Source organism: Lissotriton vulgaris, chromosome 6 (genome assembly GCF_964263255.1).
Source record: "Lissotriton vulgaris chromosome 6, aLisVul1.2, whole genome shotgun sequence".
Classification (NCBI taxonomy): Eukaryota; Metazoa; Chordata; class Amphibia; order Caudata; family Salamandridae; genus Lissotriton; species Lissotriton vulgaris.
The window spans coordinates 148921847-148937429 of NC_141694.1; positions in this window are offsets into that span (position 1 = coordinate 148921847).

A 15583-nucleotide genomic window follows, 5' to 3' on the forward strand; every position below is an offset into this window, starting at 1 on the left:
GGCCTCCGTCAAGCGGTTTAGGGAGGTACCATATAACATTGTTTTCAAATGCAGTCAGGTCCACAAACGACCCTCACTTACTTTGAGAATAGTGAAGCTGCAGTAGGTGGAAATAAGCTTCAGACAGTCTTACAAGCACTGCTTTTGTAAACATTTTTTGATTTTTTTGTATTTTTGCACAGTTTTATATTTTTTTTTTGTTTTTGATGGAGGGGAAACAACAAAGCACAGGCATTGAAAAAGGCTCAAACTCAGAACTCTGAACTTTGGCACCCAACATCCAGGACTTGCCATCCGGATCTTGGCGCCTTGTGCTGCTTCCGACCTATTCACACATCGGTCCACTACTGACATCATCTCATAAACCAACGTAATGTAAATAGTTATTTAATAAAATGTTTTACCCTGTTACTTTGCTGGTGTGTTGTCTATATTTTTAATATTTGCATAGGGTTTGTCGTTATTTTGGGCGGGGTGGGTGACGGAGCCGAGCTGTCTTGCAGCCCTCATGGTGTGGCGCTCAGTTCATCTCACTATTTTCGTATTTCTCATGAAGGGTTGTTCCTAATGTTTCTATTTTAGCGAGGTCAAAAAGAGATCCAATTAGTGGCCTACTGATTTTGCTCGATTACTTTTATTTTTTTACACGATTTTTCACTATCTGCAAAGACTAAACAGAGTATTGCGACTTTGTGCTTGTTTGTAAATAGAGAATGAACCAAAGAGAATCAATTGTAAAACAGTAAATGCTTGGATAACAATCAATCAAATGGAGAGACAAGCAGGCACGACGGATTACAACGGGGGTAAAGGCCTGCGTTAACTACTCTTCACTATCTGCAAAGAGAGAGTACTACTAAGAGAAAAGAGGGGAGGGGGGCAGCGTTCAAAGCACATCAGCGTGCATAAACACGAAAAAGTTTTTACCTATCACGTACTTGACATTTTACAGCTTTTGATATTTGCTATTAAAAAACCAATGAAATTCACTGAAAAAACCATAGGTTATAGGCCATATATAGTTAGGAATTTGCATTTACAAAACCTTGAAAATTCACTGAAAAAACCATTGGTTATAGACCATATATAGTTAGGAATTAGCCTTTTCAAAACCTTATTTTACTCACACAAAACCATTGAAATTTCATATATAGTTAGTTCCACTAACTATATATCGCGCACCCGCAATCCACTGCTGATGATGTCACATATTACATCATTCATGACATGGTTAGTGACATCACTGATGACATCACTGATGACATCTCAAATGACATCACTGATGACATCTCAAATGACATCACTGATAAAATCACTGATAACATCTCATTTGACATGACTGATCACATCACTGATGATATCATTCATGTGATAATACCATGAACCTCTTCAGACTCTAATATAACCTTAGATACAATCAGTGTAAACAGATAGTCACAGACTGTCACTCATCCATGGAGTTACTCACACACCTAGTCAGTTATGCAAAAAATCAATCACACCTCCATTTTCTCAACTATACAGTTATACACACCTTACTTATTCAAACATATACTAACACATATTTACTTTACTCTCTTATACAATCCCTGATACATGTTCACAATGATCCATACAGCCACTCACACATTCCCTGGCTCTTATGCACAGTTATTTATATATGTCAACTCTCACATGTACTGTGTTTTACATATGTACTTACTTTGACATGTAGCACTGAGATATCCATTCACTCACTAATACACTCATGCACAGTCAACCGCCCATACAGCTGTTTCCACATGCACTTTTGAACCCATACATATAGTGCATCAACTACTCACACATCTATGTACAGAGTCACACACCTCCCAGCCACCCATACACACACACTCAGTTTCCCATACAAATACTTGGACAACCAATGAATAACCCATACAGTTACTCATATAGCTACTGATCAACATATGCAGCAGTTTGTAGAACAACAGATATAATGATGCACAAATTAAAACAGTTTAGTCACTAACCCATGCACTCAGTGAGACACATTTAATCACTCACTCATACAGTCAGTCATGCACCTACTAAATCCTTCATCCAGACACTTATACATCCACTCATTCTTCAATATGTAAGACATATTTTAACTTTACAGAAACATACAGTCACTGGATGTTGTCATCAGTGATGTCATCAGTGGTGTCATTTGAGATGTCATCAGTGATGTCATCAGTGATGTCACTAACCATGTCATGAATGATGTAATATGTGACATCATCAGCAGTGGATTGCGGGTGCGCGATATATAGTTAGTGGAACTAACTAAATATGAAATTTCAATGGTTTTGTGTGAGTAAAATAAGGTTTTGAAAAGGCTAATTCCTAACTATATATGGTCTATAACCAATGGTTTTTTCAGTGAATTTTCAAGGTTTTGTAAATGCAAATTCCTAACTATATATGGCCTATAACCTATGGTTTTTTCAGTGAATATATATATATATATATATATATATATATATATATATATATATATATATATATATATATATTTGCCAACACACGGTCCAAATTACTCGGATCGCTTCACAATTAAGGGCACTCCAAGCCTTATCAAATAGTTTTTTGATGCCAAATTTATTGATAGCGCTGTAAAATCGAGTCGAACAAACGTGTTTCGGCATTGCCGCCTTCGTCAGTGTAGACTGATTACACCTTTGACATGTTTAAATACATAAACAATGACGATCCATCATGTGATTAAAACAAACATAAAAAACGGCACTTTCAATTTCATTCATTAATGTGGCGGCCATCATATAGTGTCTAAATTTCTCATAATTGTGGTCATTTCATCCGAATTTTCATATTATTGTACATTATATACATATCGATCACTTTAAATATTCATTCATATTTAAATAACATTTCAATTTGATCTTGTGATTTAGCCCTGAATGGGCTTAATTTCTTGTTGATCGTCACAAGAATTGTTTATATCACCACAATCATTACAGCTTTGCGGCCTGTTTCTAGGCGCCGTTATATCAAGCTACACAGTATAATTTAGCCTCGGATAGGCAAAATGTCTTTTGATCTAAGCTTGATAATTCAAATGACCTTGTTCTCAGAGTAGAGAAGGAAAGGGCATAGGGAAGACAGTGGGGAGAGAGAGTCAGCATGAGTTCAAGGAGAAGAACGAAGAGAAGCATACAGGGGGTCTATTCTATCCAATGTGCACCCACATCTCCTCTTCGTTATTCAGACCCATCGATTTCTTAGTTTGAAGCATTATGATGTATCTTGATTCCAAATTTCTAAGCTTTTTGACCCAGTCACCCCCTCGCTCTGTTCTTGTTAACTGGTCCAAAATGAAAAAAGTTAGTAAATTGCTGTTACTTTTGTGTATTTCTTCATATTGCCTGGCCACTGGGTAACTCTGGTCCTTTGTGTTTATAGCCCTCATGTGCTCCAAAATTCTTAGTTTTGTCTGTTTTGTGGTACTGCCCACATAACTCTTACCACATGGGCATACCAAACAGTATACAGTGAATTCTGAATTACAATTGAGTTGCTTAGAGATAATGTTTTTTTTAGGTCTCCCTTGTACTTTAAACTCCTTAACCTTGTGTTAATTCTTACATGCTTTGCACTCCATGTACGGGTAAAAACCCTGGAGTGGGGACATTCTTCCGTCTTTTGGGTTCATAGTGGCTATTGACTAGATGATCTCTAAAACAGTTTCCCTTTCTATGTGTGACTAGTGGGTAATCTGGTAAATTTGTCCCCATCACATTATCTGACTTAAGTATGTTCCAATTTCTCTTTAAAATCTGGAACACATCGGGAGATTTCTCCGTGAAATTGGTAATCAATCTCACTTCCATGTCCTTAGTTTTAGAGTTGTCAATCAGTAATTCATTTCTTGTTTTGGTGTTACTTTTCAATTCTGCCTCCCACAGGATTCCCTTACAGTATCCTCTTTGTTCAAATCTCTTTTTCGATTCTGTTCTGCCTCTGATGTACTCTTCCTCTGTTGAACAATTTCGCTTTATTCTTAAGTACTCCCCCAGGTGGATGTTGTTCACTACACTACGTGGGTGGCAGCTACCCGCATGTAGGATTGTATTCCCTGCCGTGGGTTTTCTATATAGGGCTGTCTGGACACATCCGTCCTGTATGTATACTCTTAGTTCCAAGTAAAACACCTCTTTTTTGCTGATATTGCTGGTAAATTTGAGATTTTACTCATTGGTGTTGAGGATCTCAATATATTCCTCAGCCTCACTTTGTGTGCCACGCCATATGACGAACAAATCGTCTATATAGCGTGTCCACAAAGCTATCTTTTCCACCCATTTCTCATTTTCACCCGTCCAGGCCACGTGCTCCTCCCACCAGCCCACGAATAAATTCGCGTAGCTGGGGGCGAAGCACGTGCCCATTGCAGTCCCCTGTAGTTGTAGATATAGTTGGCCTGAGAACAGAAAAATATTGTTTTTTAGACAGAATTCTGTGAGTTCACATAGCATATGGTTGTGAGTTCTAAATCTTAATGGCCTCCTATCTAGGAATGAGCCCATAGCCTTTAGATCATCCTCATGTCTTATGGAGGTGTAGAGGCTGGCAATGTCCAAAGTTATTAAGATAAAGTCCTCCTCCCACACCATTCCTTGTATTGTCCGCAAGAAATCCTTGGTGTCCCTCAGGTAAGAACTTAAATCCTTCACCAATGGAGAAATGAAATTGTCAATGTAGACAGAAGTTTGTTCCAAAAGGCTATCCTTGGCCGATACTATCGGTCATCCAGGTGGCCATATCTTGCTTTTGTGCACTTTTGGTAAGTGATAAAATGTCGCTATTTGTGGATGGTCACATTTCAGATTTTGCCAATCCTTAATGTCCAATATGCCTTTGTCTTTCCATTTTAGGATAAGGATGTTAGACTTCTGTACACTCTCCATAAATTTTCCTCTCTTTATGGGGGCATAGTGTTCCATTTTCTTTAGCTGTGAAATGCCTCATCCTCATATTGTTGTTTGTTGAGGATCACTATGTTTCCCCCCTTATCACTCGGTTTGATTATTATGTTGTCGTCTTCTTTCAAGTTCTTGATGAGTTCCCATTCCTCTTTGTTCAGATTTCTTTTGGCGTCATTACATTTCTTCTTTTGCAGTTTTTTCATTTCCCCAATCACCACTTCTTGAAATGTATCTATGGCATCGTGGGTGGCTTTCGGGATGAACTTTGATTTTATAGTCATATTACTTTTACATCCTTGTTGGACAATGCTTCCTTCTTCCAACATTTGTGTTGGTGCTTGTGTTCTGTCTTCTTGAGAATCTATCTCTCCTGATAGTTCCCGTGCTAGGATCACTGCTTCCAAGTCTTTTCCTGTTAAAGTATCAAACCTCGTGGTATCCTCCGTTGATGTTGGCATATCATGAAGAACGCCACGCTCCAAAAAGGATGTTTACTTCAATTTATTCACCACATACATCTATCGCCATATACCTCCACTGACGCGTTTCAACAGAACAGGTCTTGCTCACTGTATTGTGAAGTCATTGTCACTGCTCAATTTTGCCCATTAGGAGACATTATGGGATTTGTAGTCACACATAACATATGACTTATTTTTTTTAAAACAACAGTTATTACGATTCACTGTGTTTGACTACGATAGTCCATTGTTGTAAATTACTTTCAATGTCAATTGCAATTGGGAGTGGAATTTATATAACTTGATCATGTTTTGCTCATGTTTTGTTACAGATTGGTAGTTTTATTATCCCAAATAGCTAGTAAACGGTATGCAGTGATTGGTATTTCACCGGTGCTTCTATTTATTAATATCACATAGTTTTCACCATTACAATATGTATTAGGCTAGTGCATAGGGTGTGTCTTAAATTGCCTCTACTTAGTGAGTGGCAGCAGGATCTTCATAGCACCTCCCTTCACATCTATGTATTAACATCACTCCTATTATGGGCGTGTACACTACACCTGGTATTCACTCTTCCATTACGGGTTATAGATTCTCTTGCTTGCATGCATAACTGGCTAAGTGCCTCTATATACTTTATACCCCCATGACCCACACTATATATGTGTAAGTAATTTACATGTATGGAAAGATTTCAGAATTTCTATGTGGCCTTTTGCTACATCCATTTTTGTCGGTTGTGTTAAATCATAATATGCACCCAAAATTCAACTTAGAGTGTTACTAATAACTCTTACTAATGTGATCTTTACTGGTTGTTTGTCCCGACTAGCTCAGTAATTGTCTACTCTTCAGTTTTTATTATACAATCCTTGGACTCTCTACATTTCATCCTTGTCGTTGGTAATACAAGGGATTCATAAATGAATATACAGTTCTTCATCTGCATCCAGAAGGAAGGTGTCATGTAGAATCTGCTGCTACACACTAATTAGAGGCTATTAAAGACACACCCTATGCACTAGCACTATTAAGAGTGAAATCCATGTGATATTAATAGTAAGAAGCACCAGGTGAAAATAATTTACAACAATGGACAATCGTAGACCAACATAGTAAATTGTAATAACTGTTTTAAAAATTAAATAAAAAGTTGTATGTTATGTGTGACTACAAATCCCATAATGCCTCATAGTGAGCAAAATGAGAGATTTGTATATAAAGTGACAATAGACTCACAATACCACTGTTTGTTTGAAACATGTTGGTGGTGGTTTATGGAGATAGATGTACTTGGTGAATACATTTGAGTATTCATCCTTTTTGGAGTGCGGTGTTCTTCATGTTTTGGTGGATTATTATACTCGGGTTGTCCCACCCTCGACGCAGGCACCAACTCTACAAAGTGCGCACTACGGATGAACTAGTTTGGGGTATATATAAATATATATATATTGTCTTACTTACTGACTGTCTGTGAGCAAGGGCGGATGCCCAAAACGCGTCAGGTTTTGTTAGGCTCAGCTTTTAAATAAACCTTTGTGCCTTCAATTACGCTGGATTTGTGTGGTTTTCCTTGGTCGTGCAATACGGAGCTCTGGGAGGCTGCAGCTGTTGTATATATATATATATATATATATATATATATATATATATATATATATATGGAAGAAAAGGTTGCCACCTAGGTGGGAATGCACTTACAGGTAGGAATTAATGCCAGCGCAAGGGCGCGAGCTGCGAACAGAGTCCCTTTCCTGCCAGACGCGTTTCGGGCCAACGCCCTCTTCAGTGGCAGCACATGTGACATGACGGCAGCTGCAGGCACCAGTAAATACCCTCAGTGATTATGCACAGGTGTGAAGCCTGAAGCAATGCTTTCTGGGACTGGTGGTTCGATAAAACCCAAGTGGGTCGCCGCCGCCATTCGCATGCAAAAAAGGTTTTAAAGGGATTGCCAATGTCCCCGCAAGCACCCCGCAAGTAAAGGCACCTCCTGTACCACAAAAAGCTGCCCAAATGAGGCAGCCGTGGACCCGCAGTTTGTCCGCGGATGTGCAAACCCGCGACCGTGGCCGGCCGCTAACAAATGGAAGAAAAGGTTGCCACCTAGGTGGGAATGCACTTACAGGTAGGAATTAATGCCAGCGCAAGGGCGCGAGCTGCGAACAGAGTCCCTTTCCTGCCAGACGCGTTTCGGGCCAACGCCCTCTTCAGTGGCAGCACATGTGACATGACGGCAGCTGCAGGCACCAGTAAATACCCTCAGTGATTATGCACAGGTGTGAAGCCTGAAGCAATGCTTTCTGGGACTGGTGGTTCGATAAAACCCAAGTGGGTCGCCGCCGCCATTCGCATGCAAAAAAGGTTTTAAAGGGATTGCCAATGTCCCCGCAAGCACCCCGCAAGTAAAGGCACCTCCTGTACCACAAAAAGCTGCCCAAATGAGGCAGCCGTGGACCCGCAGTTTGTCCGCGGATGTGCAAACCCGCGACCGTGGCCGGCCGCTAACAAATGGAAGAAAAGGTTGCCACCTAGGTGGGAATGCACTTACAGGTAGGAATTAATGCCAGCGCAAGGGCGCGAGCTGCGAACAGAGTCCCTTTCCTGCCAGACGCGTTTCGGGCCAACGCCCTCTTCAGTGGCAGCACATGTGACATGACGGCAGCTGCAGGCACCAGTAAATACCCTCAGGGATTATGCACAGGTGTGAAGCCTGAAGCAATGCTTTCTGGGACTGGTGGTTCGATAAAACCCAAGTGGGTCGCCGCCGCCATTCGCATGCAAAAAAGGTTTTAAAGGGATTGCCAATGTCCCCGCAAGCACCCCGCAAGTAAAGGCACCTCCTGTACCACAAAAAGCTGCCCAAATAATAACTGTTTTAAAAATTAAATAAAAAGTTGTATGTTATGTGTGACTACAAATCCCATAATGCCTCATAGTGAGCAAAATGAGAGATTTGTATATAAAGTGACAATAGACTCACAATACCACTGTTTGTTTGAAACATGTTGGTGGTGGTTTATGGAGATAGATGTACTTGGTGAATACATTTGAGTATTCATCCTTTTTGGAGTGCGGTGTTCTTCATGTTTTGGTGGATTATTATACTCGGGTTGTCCCACCCTCGACGCAGGCACCAGCTCTACAAAGTGCGCACTACGGATGAACTAGTTTGGGGTATATATAAATATATATATATTGTCTTACTTACTGACTGTCTGTGAGCAAGGGCGGATGCCCAAAACGCGTCAGGTTTTGTTAGGCTCAGCTTTTAAATAAACCTTTGTGCCTTCAATTACGCTGGATTTGTGTGGTTTTCCTTGGTCGTGCAATACGGAGCTCTGGGAGGCTGCAGCTGTTGTATATATATATATATATATATATATATATATATATATATATATATATATGTGTGTATTACCTACTGGCGGTCAGTACAGTAGGTAGTTATAGTTAGAACCTAGTGTGCAGAGTAAAAGCATGTTTCGATTTGCTAATAACTTTGGCGTCGTTTGACGAATGTTCGCGAAATTCTCCAAACAAAAAGGATATCCAGGTCAGCTCCTATCCTGAAAGTTTAGGGGTGATTCATCAAGTAGGGCTGAGAAAAAAGGTGGGGTCCCAAAATGTGTTTTCTTCATGTTAATTTCCATAGGACACTTTATCCAAGGCTACAGCCCAATCTGCTGAACAGAATGACAGCAAATTTGGCAAGAAGGTAGCGCTTGGTTCAGAAAGTGACTTTTTTTTAAATGGTGTAAATGCGTTCAATAGTTGCTGAGAAATTGGAAAAATAAAAGTCAAAACATCAATTTCCCATAGGAAACTTTAGCCAAGGCTACAGCCCGGACTGCTGGATGGAATTACACCAAAATTGGCACAAATGTAATTGTTGGTTCAGAAAGCGACCTTTTTTAAAATGGCGTACATCCGCTCAGTAGTTGCTGAGAAAATCCCAAAATAAAAATATTGATATTGTAGTGTAGTTCCTAGTTTCCCACTAGGCCCTGCGCATTGGAATAACATAAACAGTAGTATCGACGTAGAAGTGCGGATCTTCCAGGCCTCTACTGACTATGCTAAACTTAATTGGGTTTGTTACCAACTAGCTCAGAGGTCACTGGAAACTTTCTTGACTGAAATAGGAAGTGATCAGCTTCCCTGGCACAAGGGATTCAGTTTTCCAACAACCGTGCAACATGACAACTTTGCTCCTCAGATCAAGAGTCAATCTCTAGGGTCGTGTGAAACAATAGACAGTTATTTTACTCAGTCAGGTTGGTGCAGTTTACTTTCACAATATGTAGAGAACAGAGAGACGGGCGTTTGTCAATAAAGGGTTAACATTTATTGAACAGTCTTTCTTCTCATACAAGAGAAATGTATTGCCACAATTGCAAGACTTGTTATGATAAAAACTACGTACAGTAAGATAAGTATTGCGAGATAATACTGTAAAAGCATTGATATGGTTTCTTAGCCATACAATGGTTTAAAAGTAATAAAACATATATACATTCATATATACATTAGGCTAAAATACTCAACTGGTGCTTCTAACTACGCCTACCCCAGTGTACCTGACCTAAGCCTAATACTTGGGAGGGGAGTAAGTAAGTAGCTTTAAGTTAAGTTGGTTTTGCCAAGGTTTGCTTCAAGAATTCTCACTAAGGGTTTAGTCAACACCATACCTCTGAATAGAATGATGGAGGTCTGGTATCTCCTTCAGGGGAAACTCGGTATCCAAGTCACCCGCAAGGGTAGACCAGAAACGCTGGAGCTGGATTTCTCGGCAGGAGAAAGACAGCGTCTCTCTTCAGCGCGTCGAGGAGGAGGAGGGGGGGACAGCGTCCGCGGGCAGCTGGCATCTGCTGGGCTCTTCGCAGAGGGACGGCTGTTCAGCTCCTAGTTTCACCACACCATCGTTCGCGCTTTAGCAGCGATAATGGTATCAGCAGCTTGCATACAGCAGCTTCATCAAGCGACGGGCAACAGGCAACTGCTTAGGGCAACGTTGGTAATATTTATACCTGAAAGGTGCCATGTTTGACGTACGTTTGCTGGACATAAGACGTCAATTAAAGATGTCACTAGGAAGTGATCGCTATCAGTTGCTCATTAGAGTTCCATTACTAATCAAAACACAGCAAGCGGGGATTTCCAGGTTTGCTGAGTTTTTATCTTGTTGAAGAACTCGGAGTGTTAATCTAGAATCTCAGATAGTGACTTCTGCTCTGTCATTGCACTAATTGGTTGCAAAGGAAGTGGCAGAGAAAACTATTCTGGAATGTGGCTCTGTTCGTGTGAGGCCAGAGATGAGTTTCTGAATATCGCACTCGAACGGTTATGCCAATATAGGGAATAAATGGATTTATAGCCGAATAGGGTCATAAGGTCGCAGTATCGATCAGGATCCTAGATAAGCACGCAACACCCACTCCACGGGTTCATGTCCATCAAATTACTAAAACTAGAGCAATAAGATGCATGTGTAACATTGCCCACCCCAAAATACATAATATGCATTTGAAATAGGCGTATATTGTAATACGTGAAAATGATAGGTACTGTACGTTCTTGAAGCATAGAAATCATTCAAAAATTATTGCATATGAAATCAATGAACGATTATGCAAAAAGAATTACACATGAAATATCTCTGAAACAGAAGAAGGGCGAGATAAATCATCACATATAAATGCATTGCAATAAATGCGCTAGAGGCTGGTGTAAGGTTGTTATGTCTCTAGATGTGTTTAGAAATAGAAGTGTGAAGCTTCTGTTCTCTAAGAATAGTTTTTACCTTAAGCAAAGAATTGTTCGTGCCAAAAAAAGGGTCAATATTAAAAAGTGTTCAATTCAAAAGAATTAATGCTTGAATGGGGAAATAGAGTTCCAACGCTTTTAGCAGTTTTTGTTGTTCAAAACTGAAGGCCGAATTCAGAGTTCATGGGAACGCTGTGTGTCGGAATGTTTCTCCAAAGTTATTATTTCTGTTCGGGTGAGAACATCATATCAGACAGGCTCTCAAAGAATTGGTCTACAAAATCAGGTGACAGTTCAACCAAATTCGATAGTGCTGTAACTTGGCAGGTGTGAGAATGATTGCTGTCATCATAGTCGGGAGCAGCAATGCTCACAGAAGGTCGTACCTGGGTGATGCTGCTTTTGTCACTCGCTCCACTGTTACCACCTAGTCGTAGCACAGGAGTCTCAACGAATGCCGTCATCAGGATTGGTAGCCGCTGGGGACAACACAATGCGTGAGCCGTTATCGGACTGAGCAAAGTATCGACGTCCATTGGTACTGCTGATGGAAGTGAAAGACAGATGTCCAACACGCACTCATCTCCGCATAGCATACATCGAAGTACCGGTAAGATACAATTCTGCCATATAGGTCTGAATGAAAGGAACCAGGTCATGTTTAGATCTCTCAGCCTGGCCAATCCAAGGACGTTAGTTATCCTGTCCCGGTAGCGCATTGCTAGGATTGTCTCTTCCATTCCCATGGGAGCTATGTCTGAGCTTTGGCTTGCCATAACGAAGCAGAAGGGTCAAAAATAAAATCCCTGCTACAAGTCCCAAAAATAAGGGTATGCCGCCAAAAACAGAGTGGACAAAATTAGGAACGATTCCCAAAATTGCTTGAAAAGGTGTTAGCAGTCCCGTAAAAATCATCTTAAATATGCCTGGGATGCCTGTGGCACTAGACATGTTAAGGAGTTGGCTAAGCATTTCTACGAAATGCACGGGGCAATTTGTTGATATAAGTTCATGAACTTCAGTTGCTGTCCTTGCAACTAGAAGATCATACGTCTCTTTTGATGACGTTATGGGCACTGTTGTCTGCAAAAGCACAGACTTCATTTTGCTTAAAGTACCAATTCGTATAGAATAGAGATTCAGACGAGGCCAGATGGGAGTCACTGTGTCTGCAGGCCCACTCGGGAACAATGCCTGCATACAGCATTTGACCATGGATGTTACTCTTACTAGATAACTTTTCCCTGGAACAAGGCCACAACATCTGTGATCCGTTCTAAGAATGTAACTCCCGTTTGCAAGTTGCATAAAGAAGGGCTCTATCTGAGTTGCAGGTGTGACTAGCTGGTGGCATGAAAGGTTGTTAGAATTACCTTCACAGGCTCCGTGTAAATTAATACCCTGGCACAAAAGTATACCGCTTAGTGAATGTTTACAGTTTTCACCACTAAGAAATACATTTTTGTCGCTGTCACTATAGCAAGAATGTGTGTATGGTAATTTCCATTCAGATTTTACATATCCTTTACCCAATTGTTCATACTGGCCAGTAGGTATGTATTCAAGGCACTTTTTAAATCGGAAAGTTGTTATCGGAATAGTGATAATTCCGTGTATTATCCATTCAATGACAGGACTTTCTGACATTGTCAATGGTAATCTCTCAAGTTTTTCGATGCTCAGGATTGTATAGTCTGCTCCTTTCTGTGCCAAACTGATTTGTTTATCAGTAAGGTTAAAAATGGAAAATAATGACGTCGTGTTGATTAAACGCCAAGGCACATAGCCTGAACGAAGATTTTTCAGCGTCCAGCCCAATTGTACAATAGAACGTAATTGAGATTGGCCATGTTGTAACATTAGCAAGTCTCTGTCTATTATGTCAAAGGCAGAAGATACAATATTGTCCAATGAATATATTCTGGAGGACAGAGTCATTAACCCATTGTCCACTACAGAAAGTGATTTCTCCAAATTAATACGATCAATTTCTCGTATTTTTTCAGCTGTTTCAATTTGTGTGACTTTCCAAGCCTCGTTGTACGCAGCATAGACACTGGTCGCTATGAAACGCTTTTGACGCTGTTTGCGTGGTCCAAGAATGAAATCGCGCAAATCAGCACCATCTTTTAGTAAAGACAAGTGTTGCTTAATTTCAGCCAGTGTGGATGATGTTAGCCATTCGAGGCAGAGTTTCCCTACATGTATGTTGTTACTATCCCTGGATGTTGTCTCTGGGAGTATCTCGGGTCTTGTCTGGTCATTTTTAACCCCTGTGTTTTATTCAGGAATCTATCTTGACAGTTGTTTGTGTCAGTAGGCCAGATTAACCACTTTTTCCAATCAGGGTGTGTTCTGTTAAAATGTAAAATTTGTGAAACGTCTAACTCAATATCTGTAGTTGTATTTTCAGGTATTGGCTTTGGAATAGACGGTTTGTTAAGTTCTTTGATCTTAGCTAGCCAAGACAGGATGTTTGGTGTATTGTGTCATTTAAAAACATCATTTGTTCTGGTATCATGCAGGTTCTGAACAGTGCTTCAAGGCCTTGTATCTGCCAATCTTTTGTACCCCAAATTGTTTTCGTTTCAATGTTATTTTTCCAATAATCAAAACCAAATGTCATAATTTTTTCATAAAATGCTTCTGAATATATCAATTTAGAATTTGTCAGCATTGTTTTCATTCCTGTTTTATCTAACAGTTTGTAATAAAACGTTTCTGCATCACTGGTGTTAAACCCTGAGAAGTATTTGAATTTCTCAAAGAATGTTTTAGAAATGCTTTTAGGTGGTGTAGCACAATGTTCCCATTGATTATACATAAAAACATTTCTAGGCTGTGCAGATTTATGCAAGTAATGATCGCCATAATGTGTGTAGCAGAATAATTGCTCATAACTAGATGAACCTTGCAAATAATCATGTTCTGTGAATCTAGCTGACATAACTAAATCAGACATCATGTCATTAATACTGTTAAGGTCCCAATCATCAGAGAATGTACTTGGTTTTACAAAGTCACTTAAGGAAACCTTCAGTTGATGAGGATACTTCAGGATTTCGACTGGACCATAGATCTCATAGTCTGTTTTCTCCCATACTACCCCACCAGGTATTGGAATTGCTGTGACATTTACTGTTGACAGTTCTCTTTTCTTCACGTGGGATGATCTGCGTGGTTTGAGGACTAGGTTGATGTTCTGACTTGCTGTGTCCATTGTACTATATTTTCCCTCAATGAATTTTCCCAAACAAAGTACCATGATGAGCCAAAGCAGGAGGAAAAATACACCTAGACCGAACCAGAACTCTAACCAAGGGGAAACAAGGTAGATTTTCTTCAGTTGATTAAAGAGTTCCATTGCTTTTTCTTTAAGAGTCATTTTTGTTTCTGGCATCACTTCGGGGTCGTTTTGATCTTCAGAGAAGTTGTCGAAGTTGATGAAATAACCAGAGGCAGTTCTGTCAATTGTTGGGATTGTTCTTTCAATCTGTCTCTCGGTTGCACTTTCTGATGCCACATTATCGTAGACTGGTGTTTCTTGACGAACTGTTTCAATCTGTGTCTCAAGAGGCACGAGTTCCATGGCATTATTGCATAGTCCTTCTCTGTGCACTGCAGGCTGATCGAATGTGATTAGTCTTTCAGTTTGAACCTCTTGGATTGTTGCAAGTTTGGGTATTCTGTTGTTTCTTGGGAGTCCACTGGGCCTACTGTTGATTATAGGCCACATGCTTGTGGTTTTACCAGGAGATAGACACAACTCTGTTCTCCTTTTTACCAGCAAGGGGCGGTAGTACAACTGATCTTGTTCCGGTGACTGCCAACACAGGTACTGCTTTTCTGTAAGAAGGCCCAAATTCCTTCTTCACCGCGATTTTTTCTCTGACTAGATCCCCAATCTTTGGAATCCAGACAGGCCTTGCTGGGGCTGTTGCTTGTGGTGCCTCGTCAGTGGTAGATGGCTGTTGCTTTAACTTTATGTTGCTTAAGGATTTTCTTGTTACATTCAGTTCCTGTAAAACAGCCAAACGATCTTTGATGTCAAAGTCTGTTGTTTTTTCTTGTACCGCTGATATATGACTATCGAGGTCCTGAATGTTCATTCTAATTCCGAACAATAGTTCGTATGGGCTGAAACCTTTTAGAGAATTTCTTGGCAAGTTATTAAGACTGGTCTGGACACTTATTAGATGTTTGACCCACCCAGCGCCTGAACCTAATACCTTCGCTGTTATCGATCGCTTTATGTCCCGTTTTTTTCTTTCAACCACACTATTCCCTTCAGGGTGCGACGGACAAGAATACCGCAACCCAATTCCCATGCTGGCCATGGCTTCCCTATAAGCTCGAGAGCTGAAAGCAGGACCCTGGTCAGAA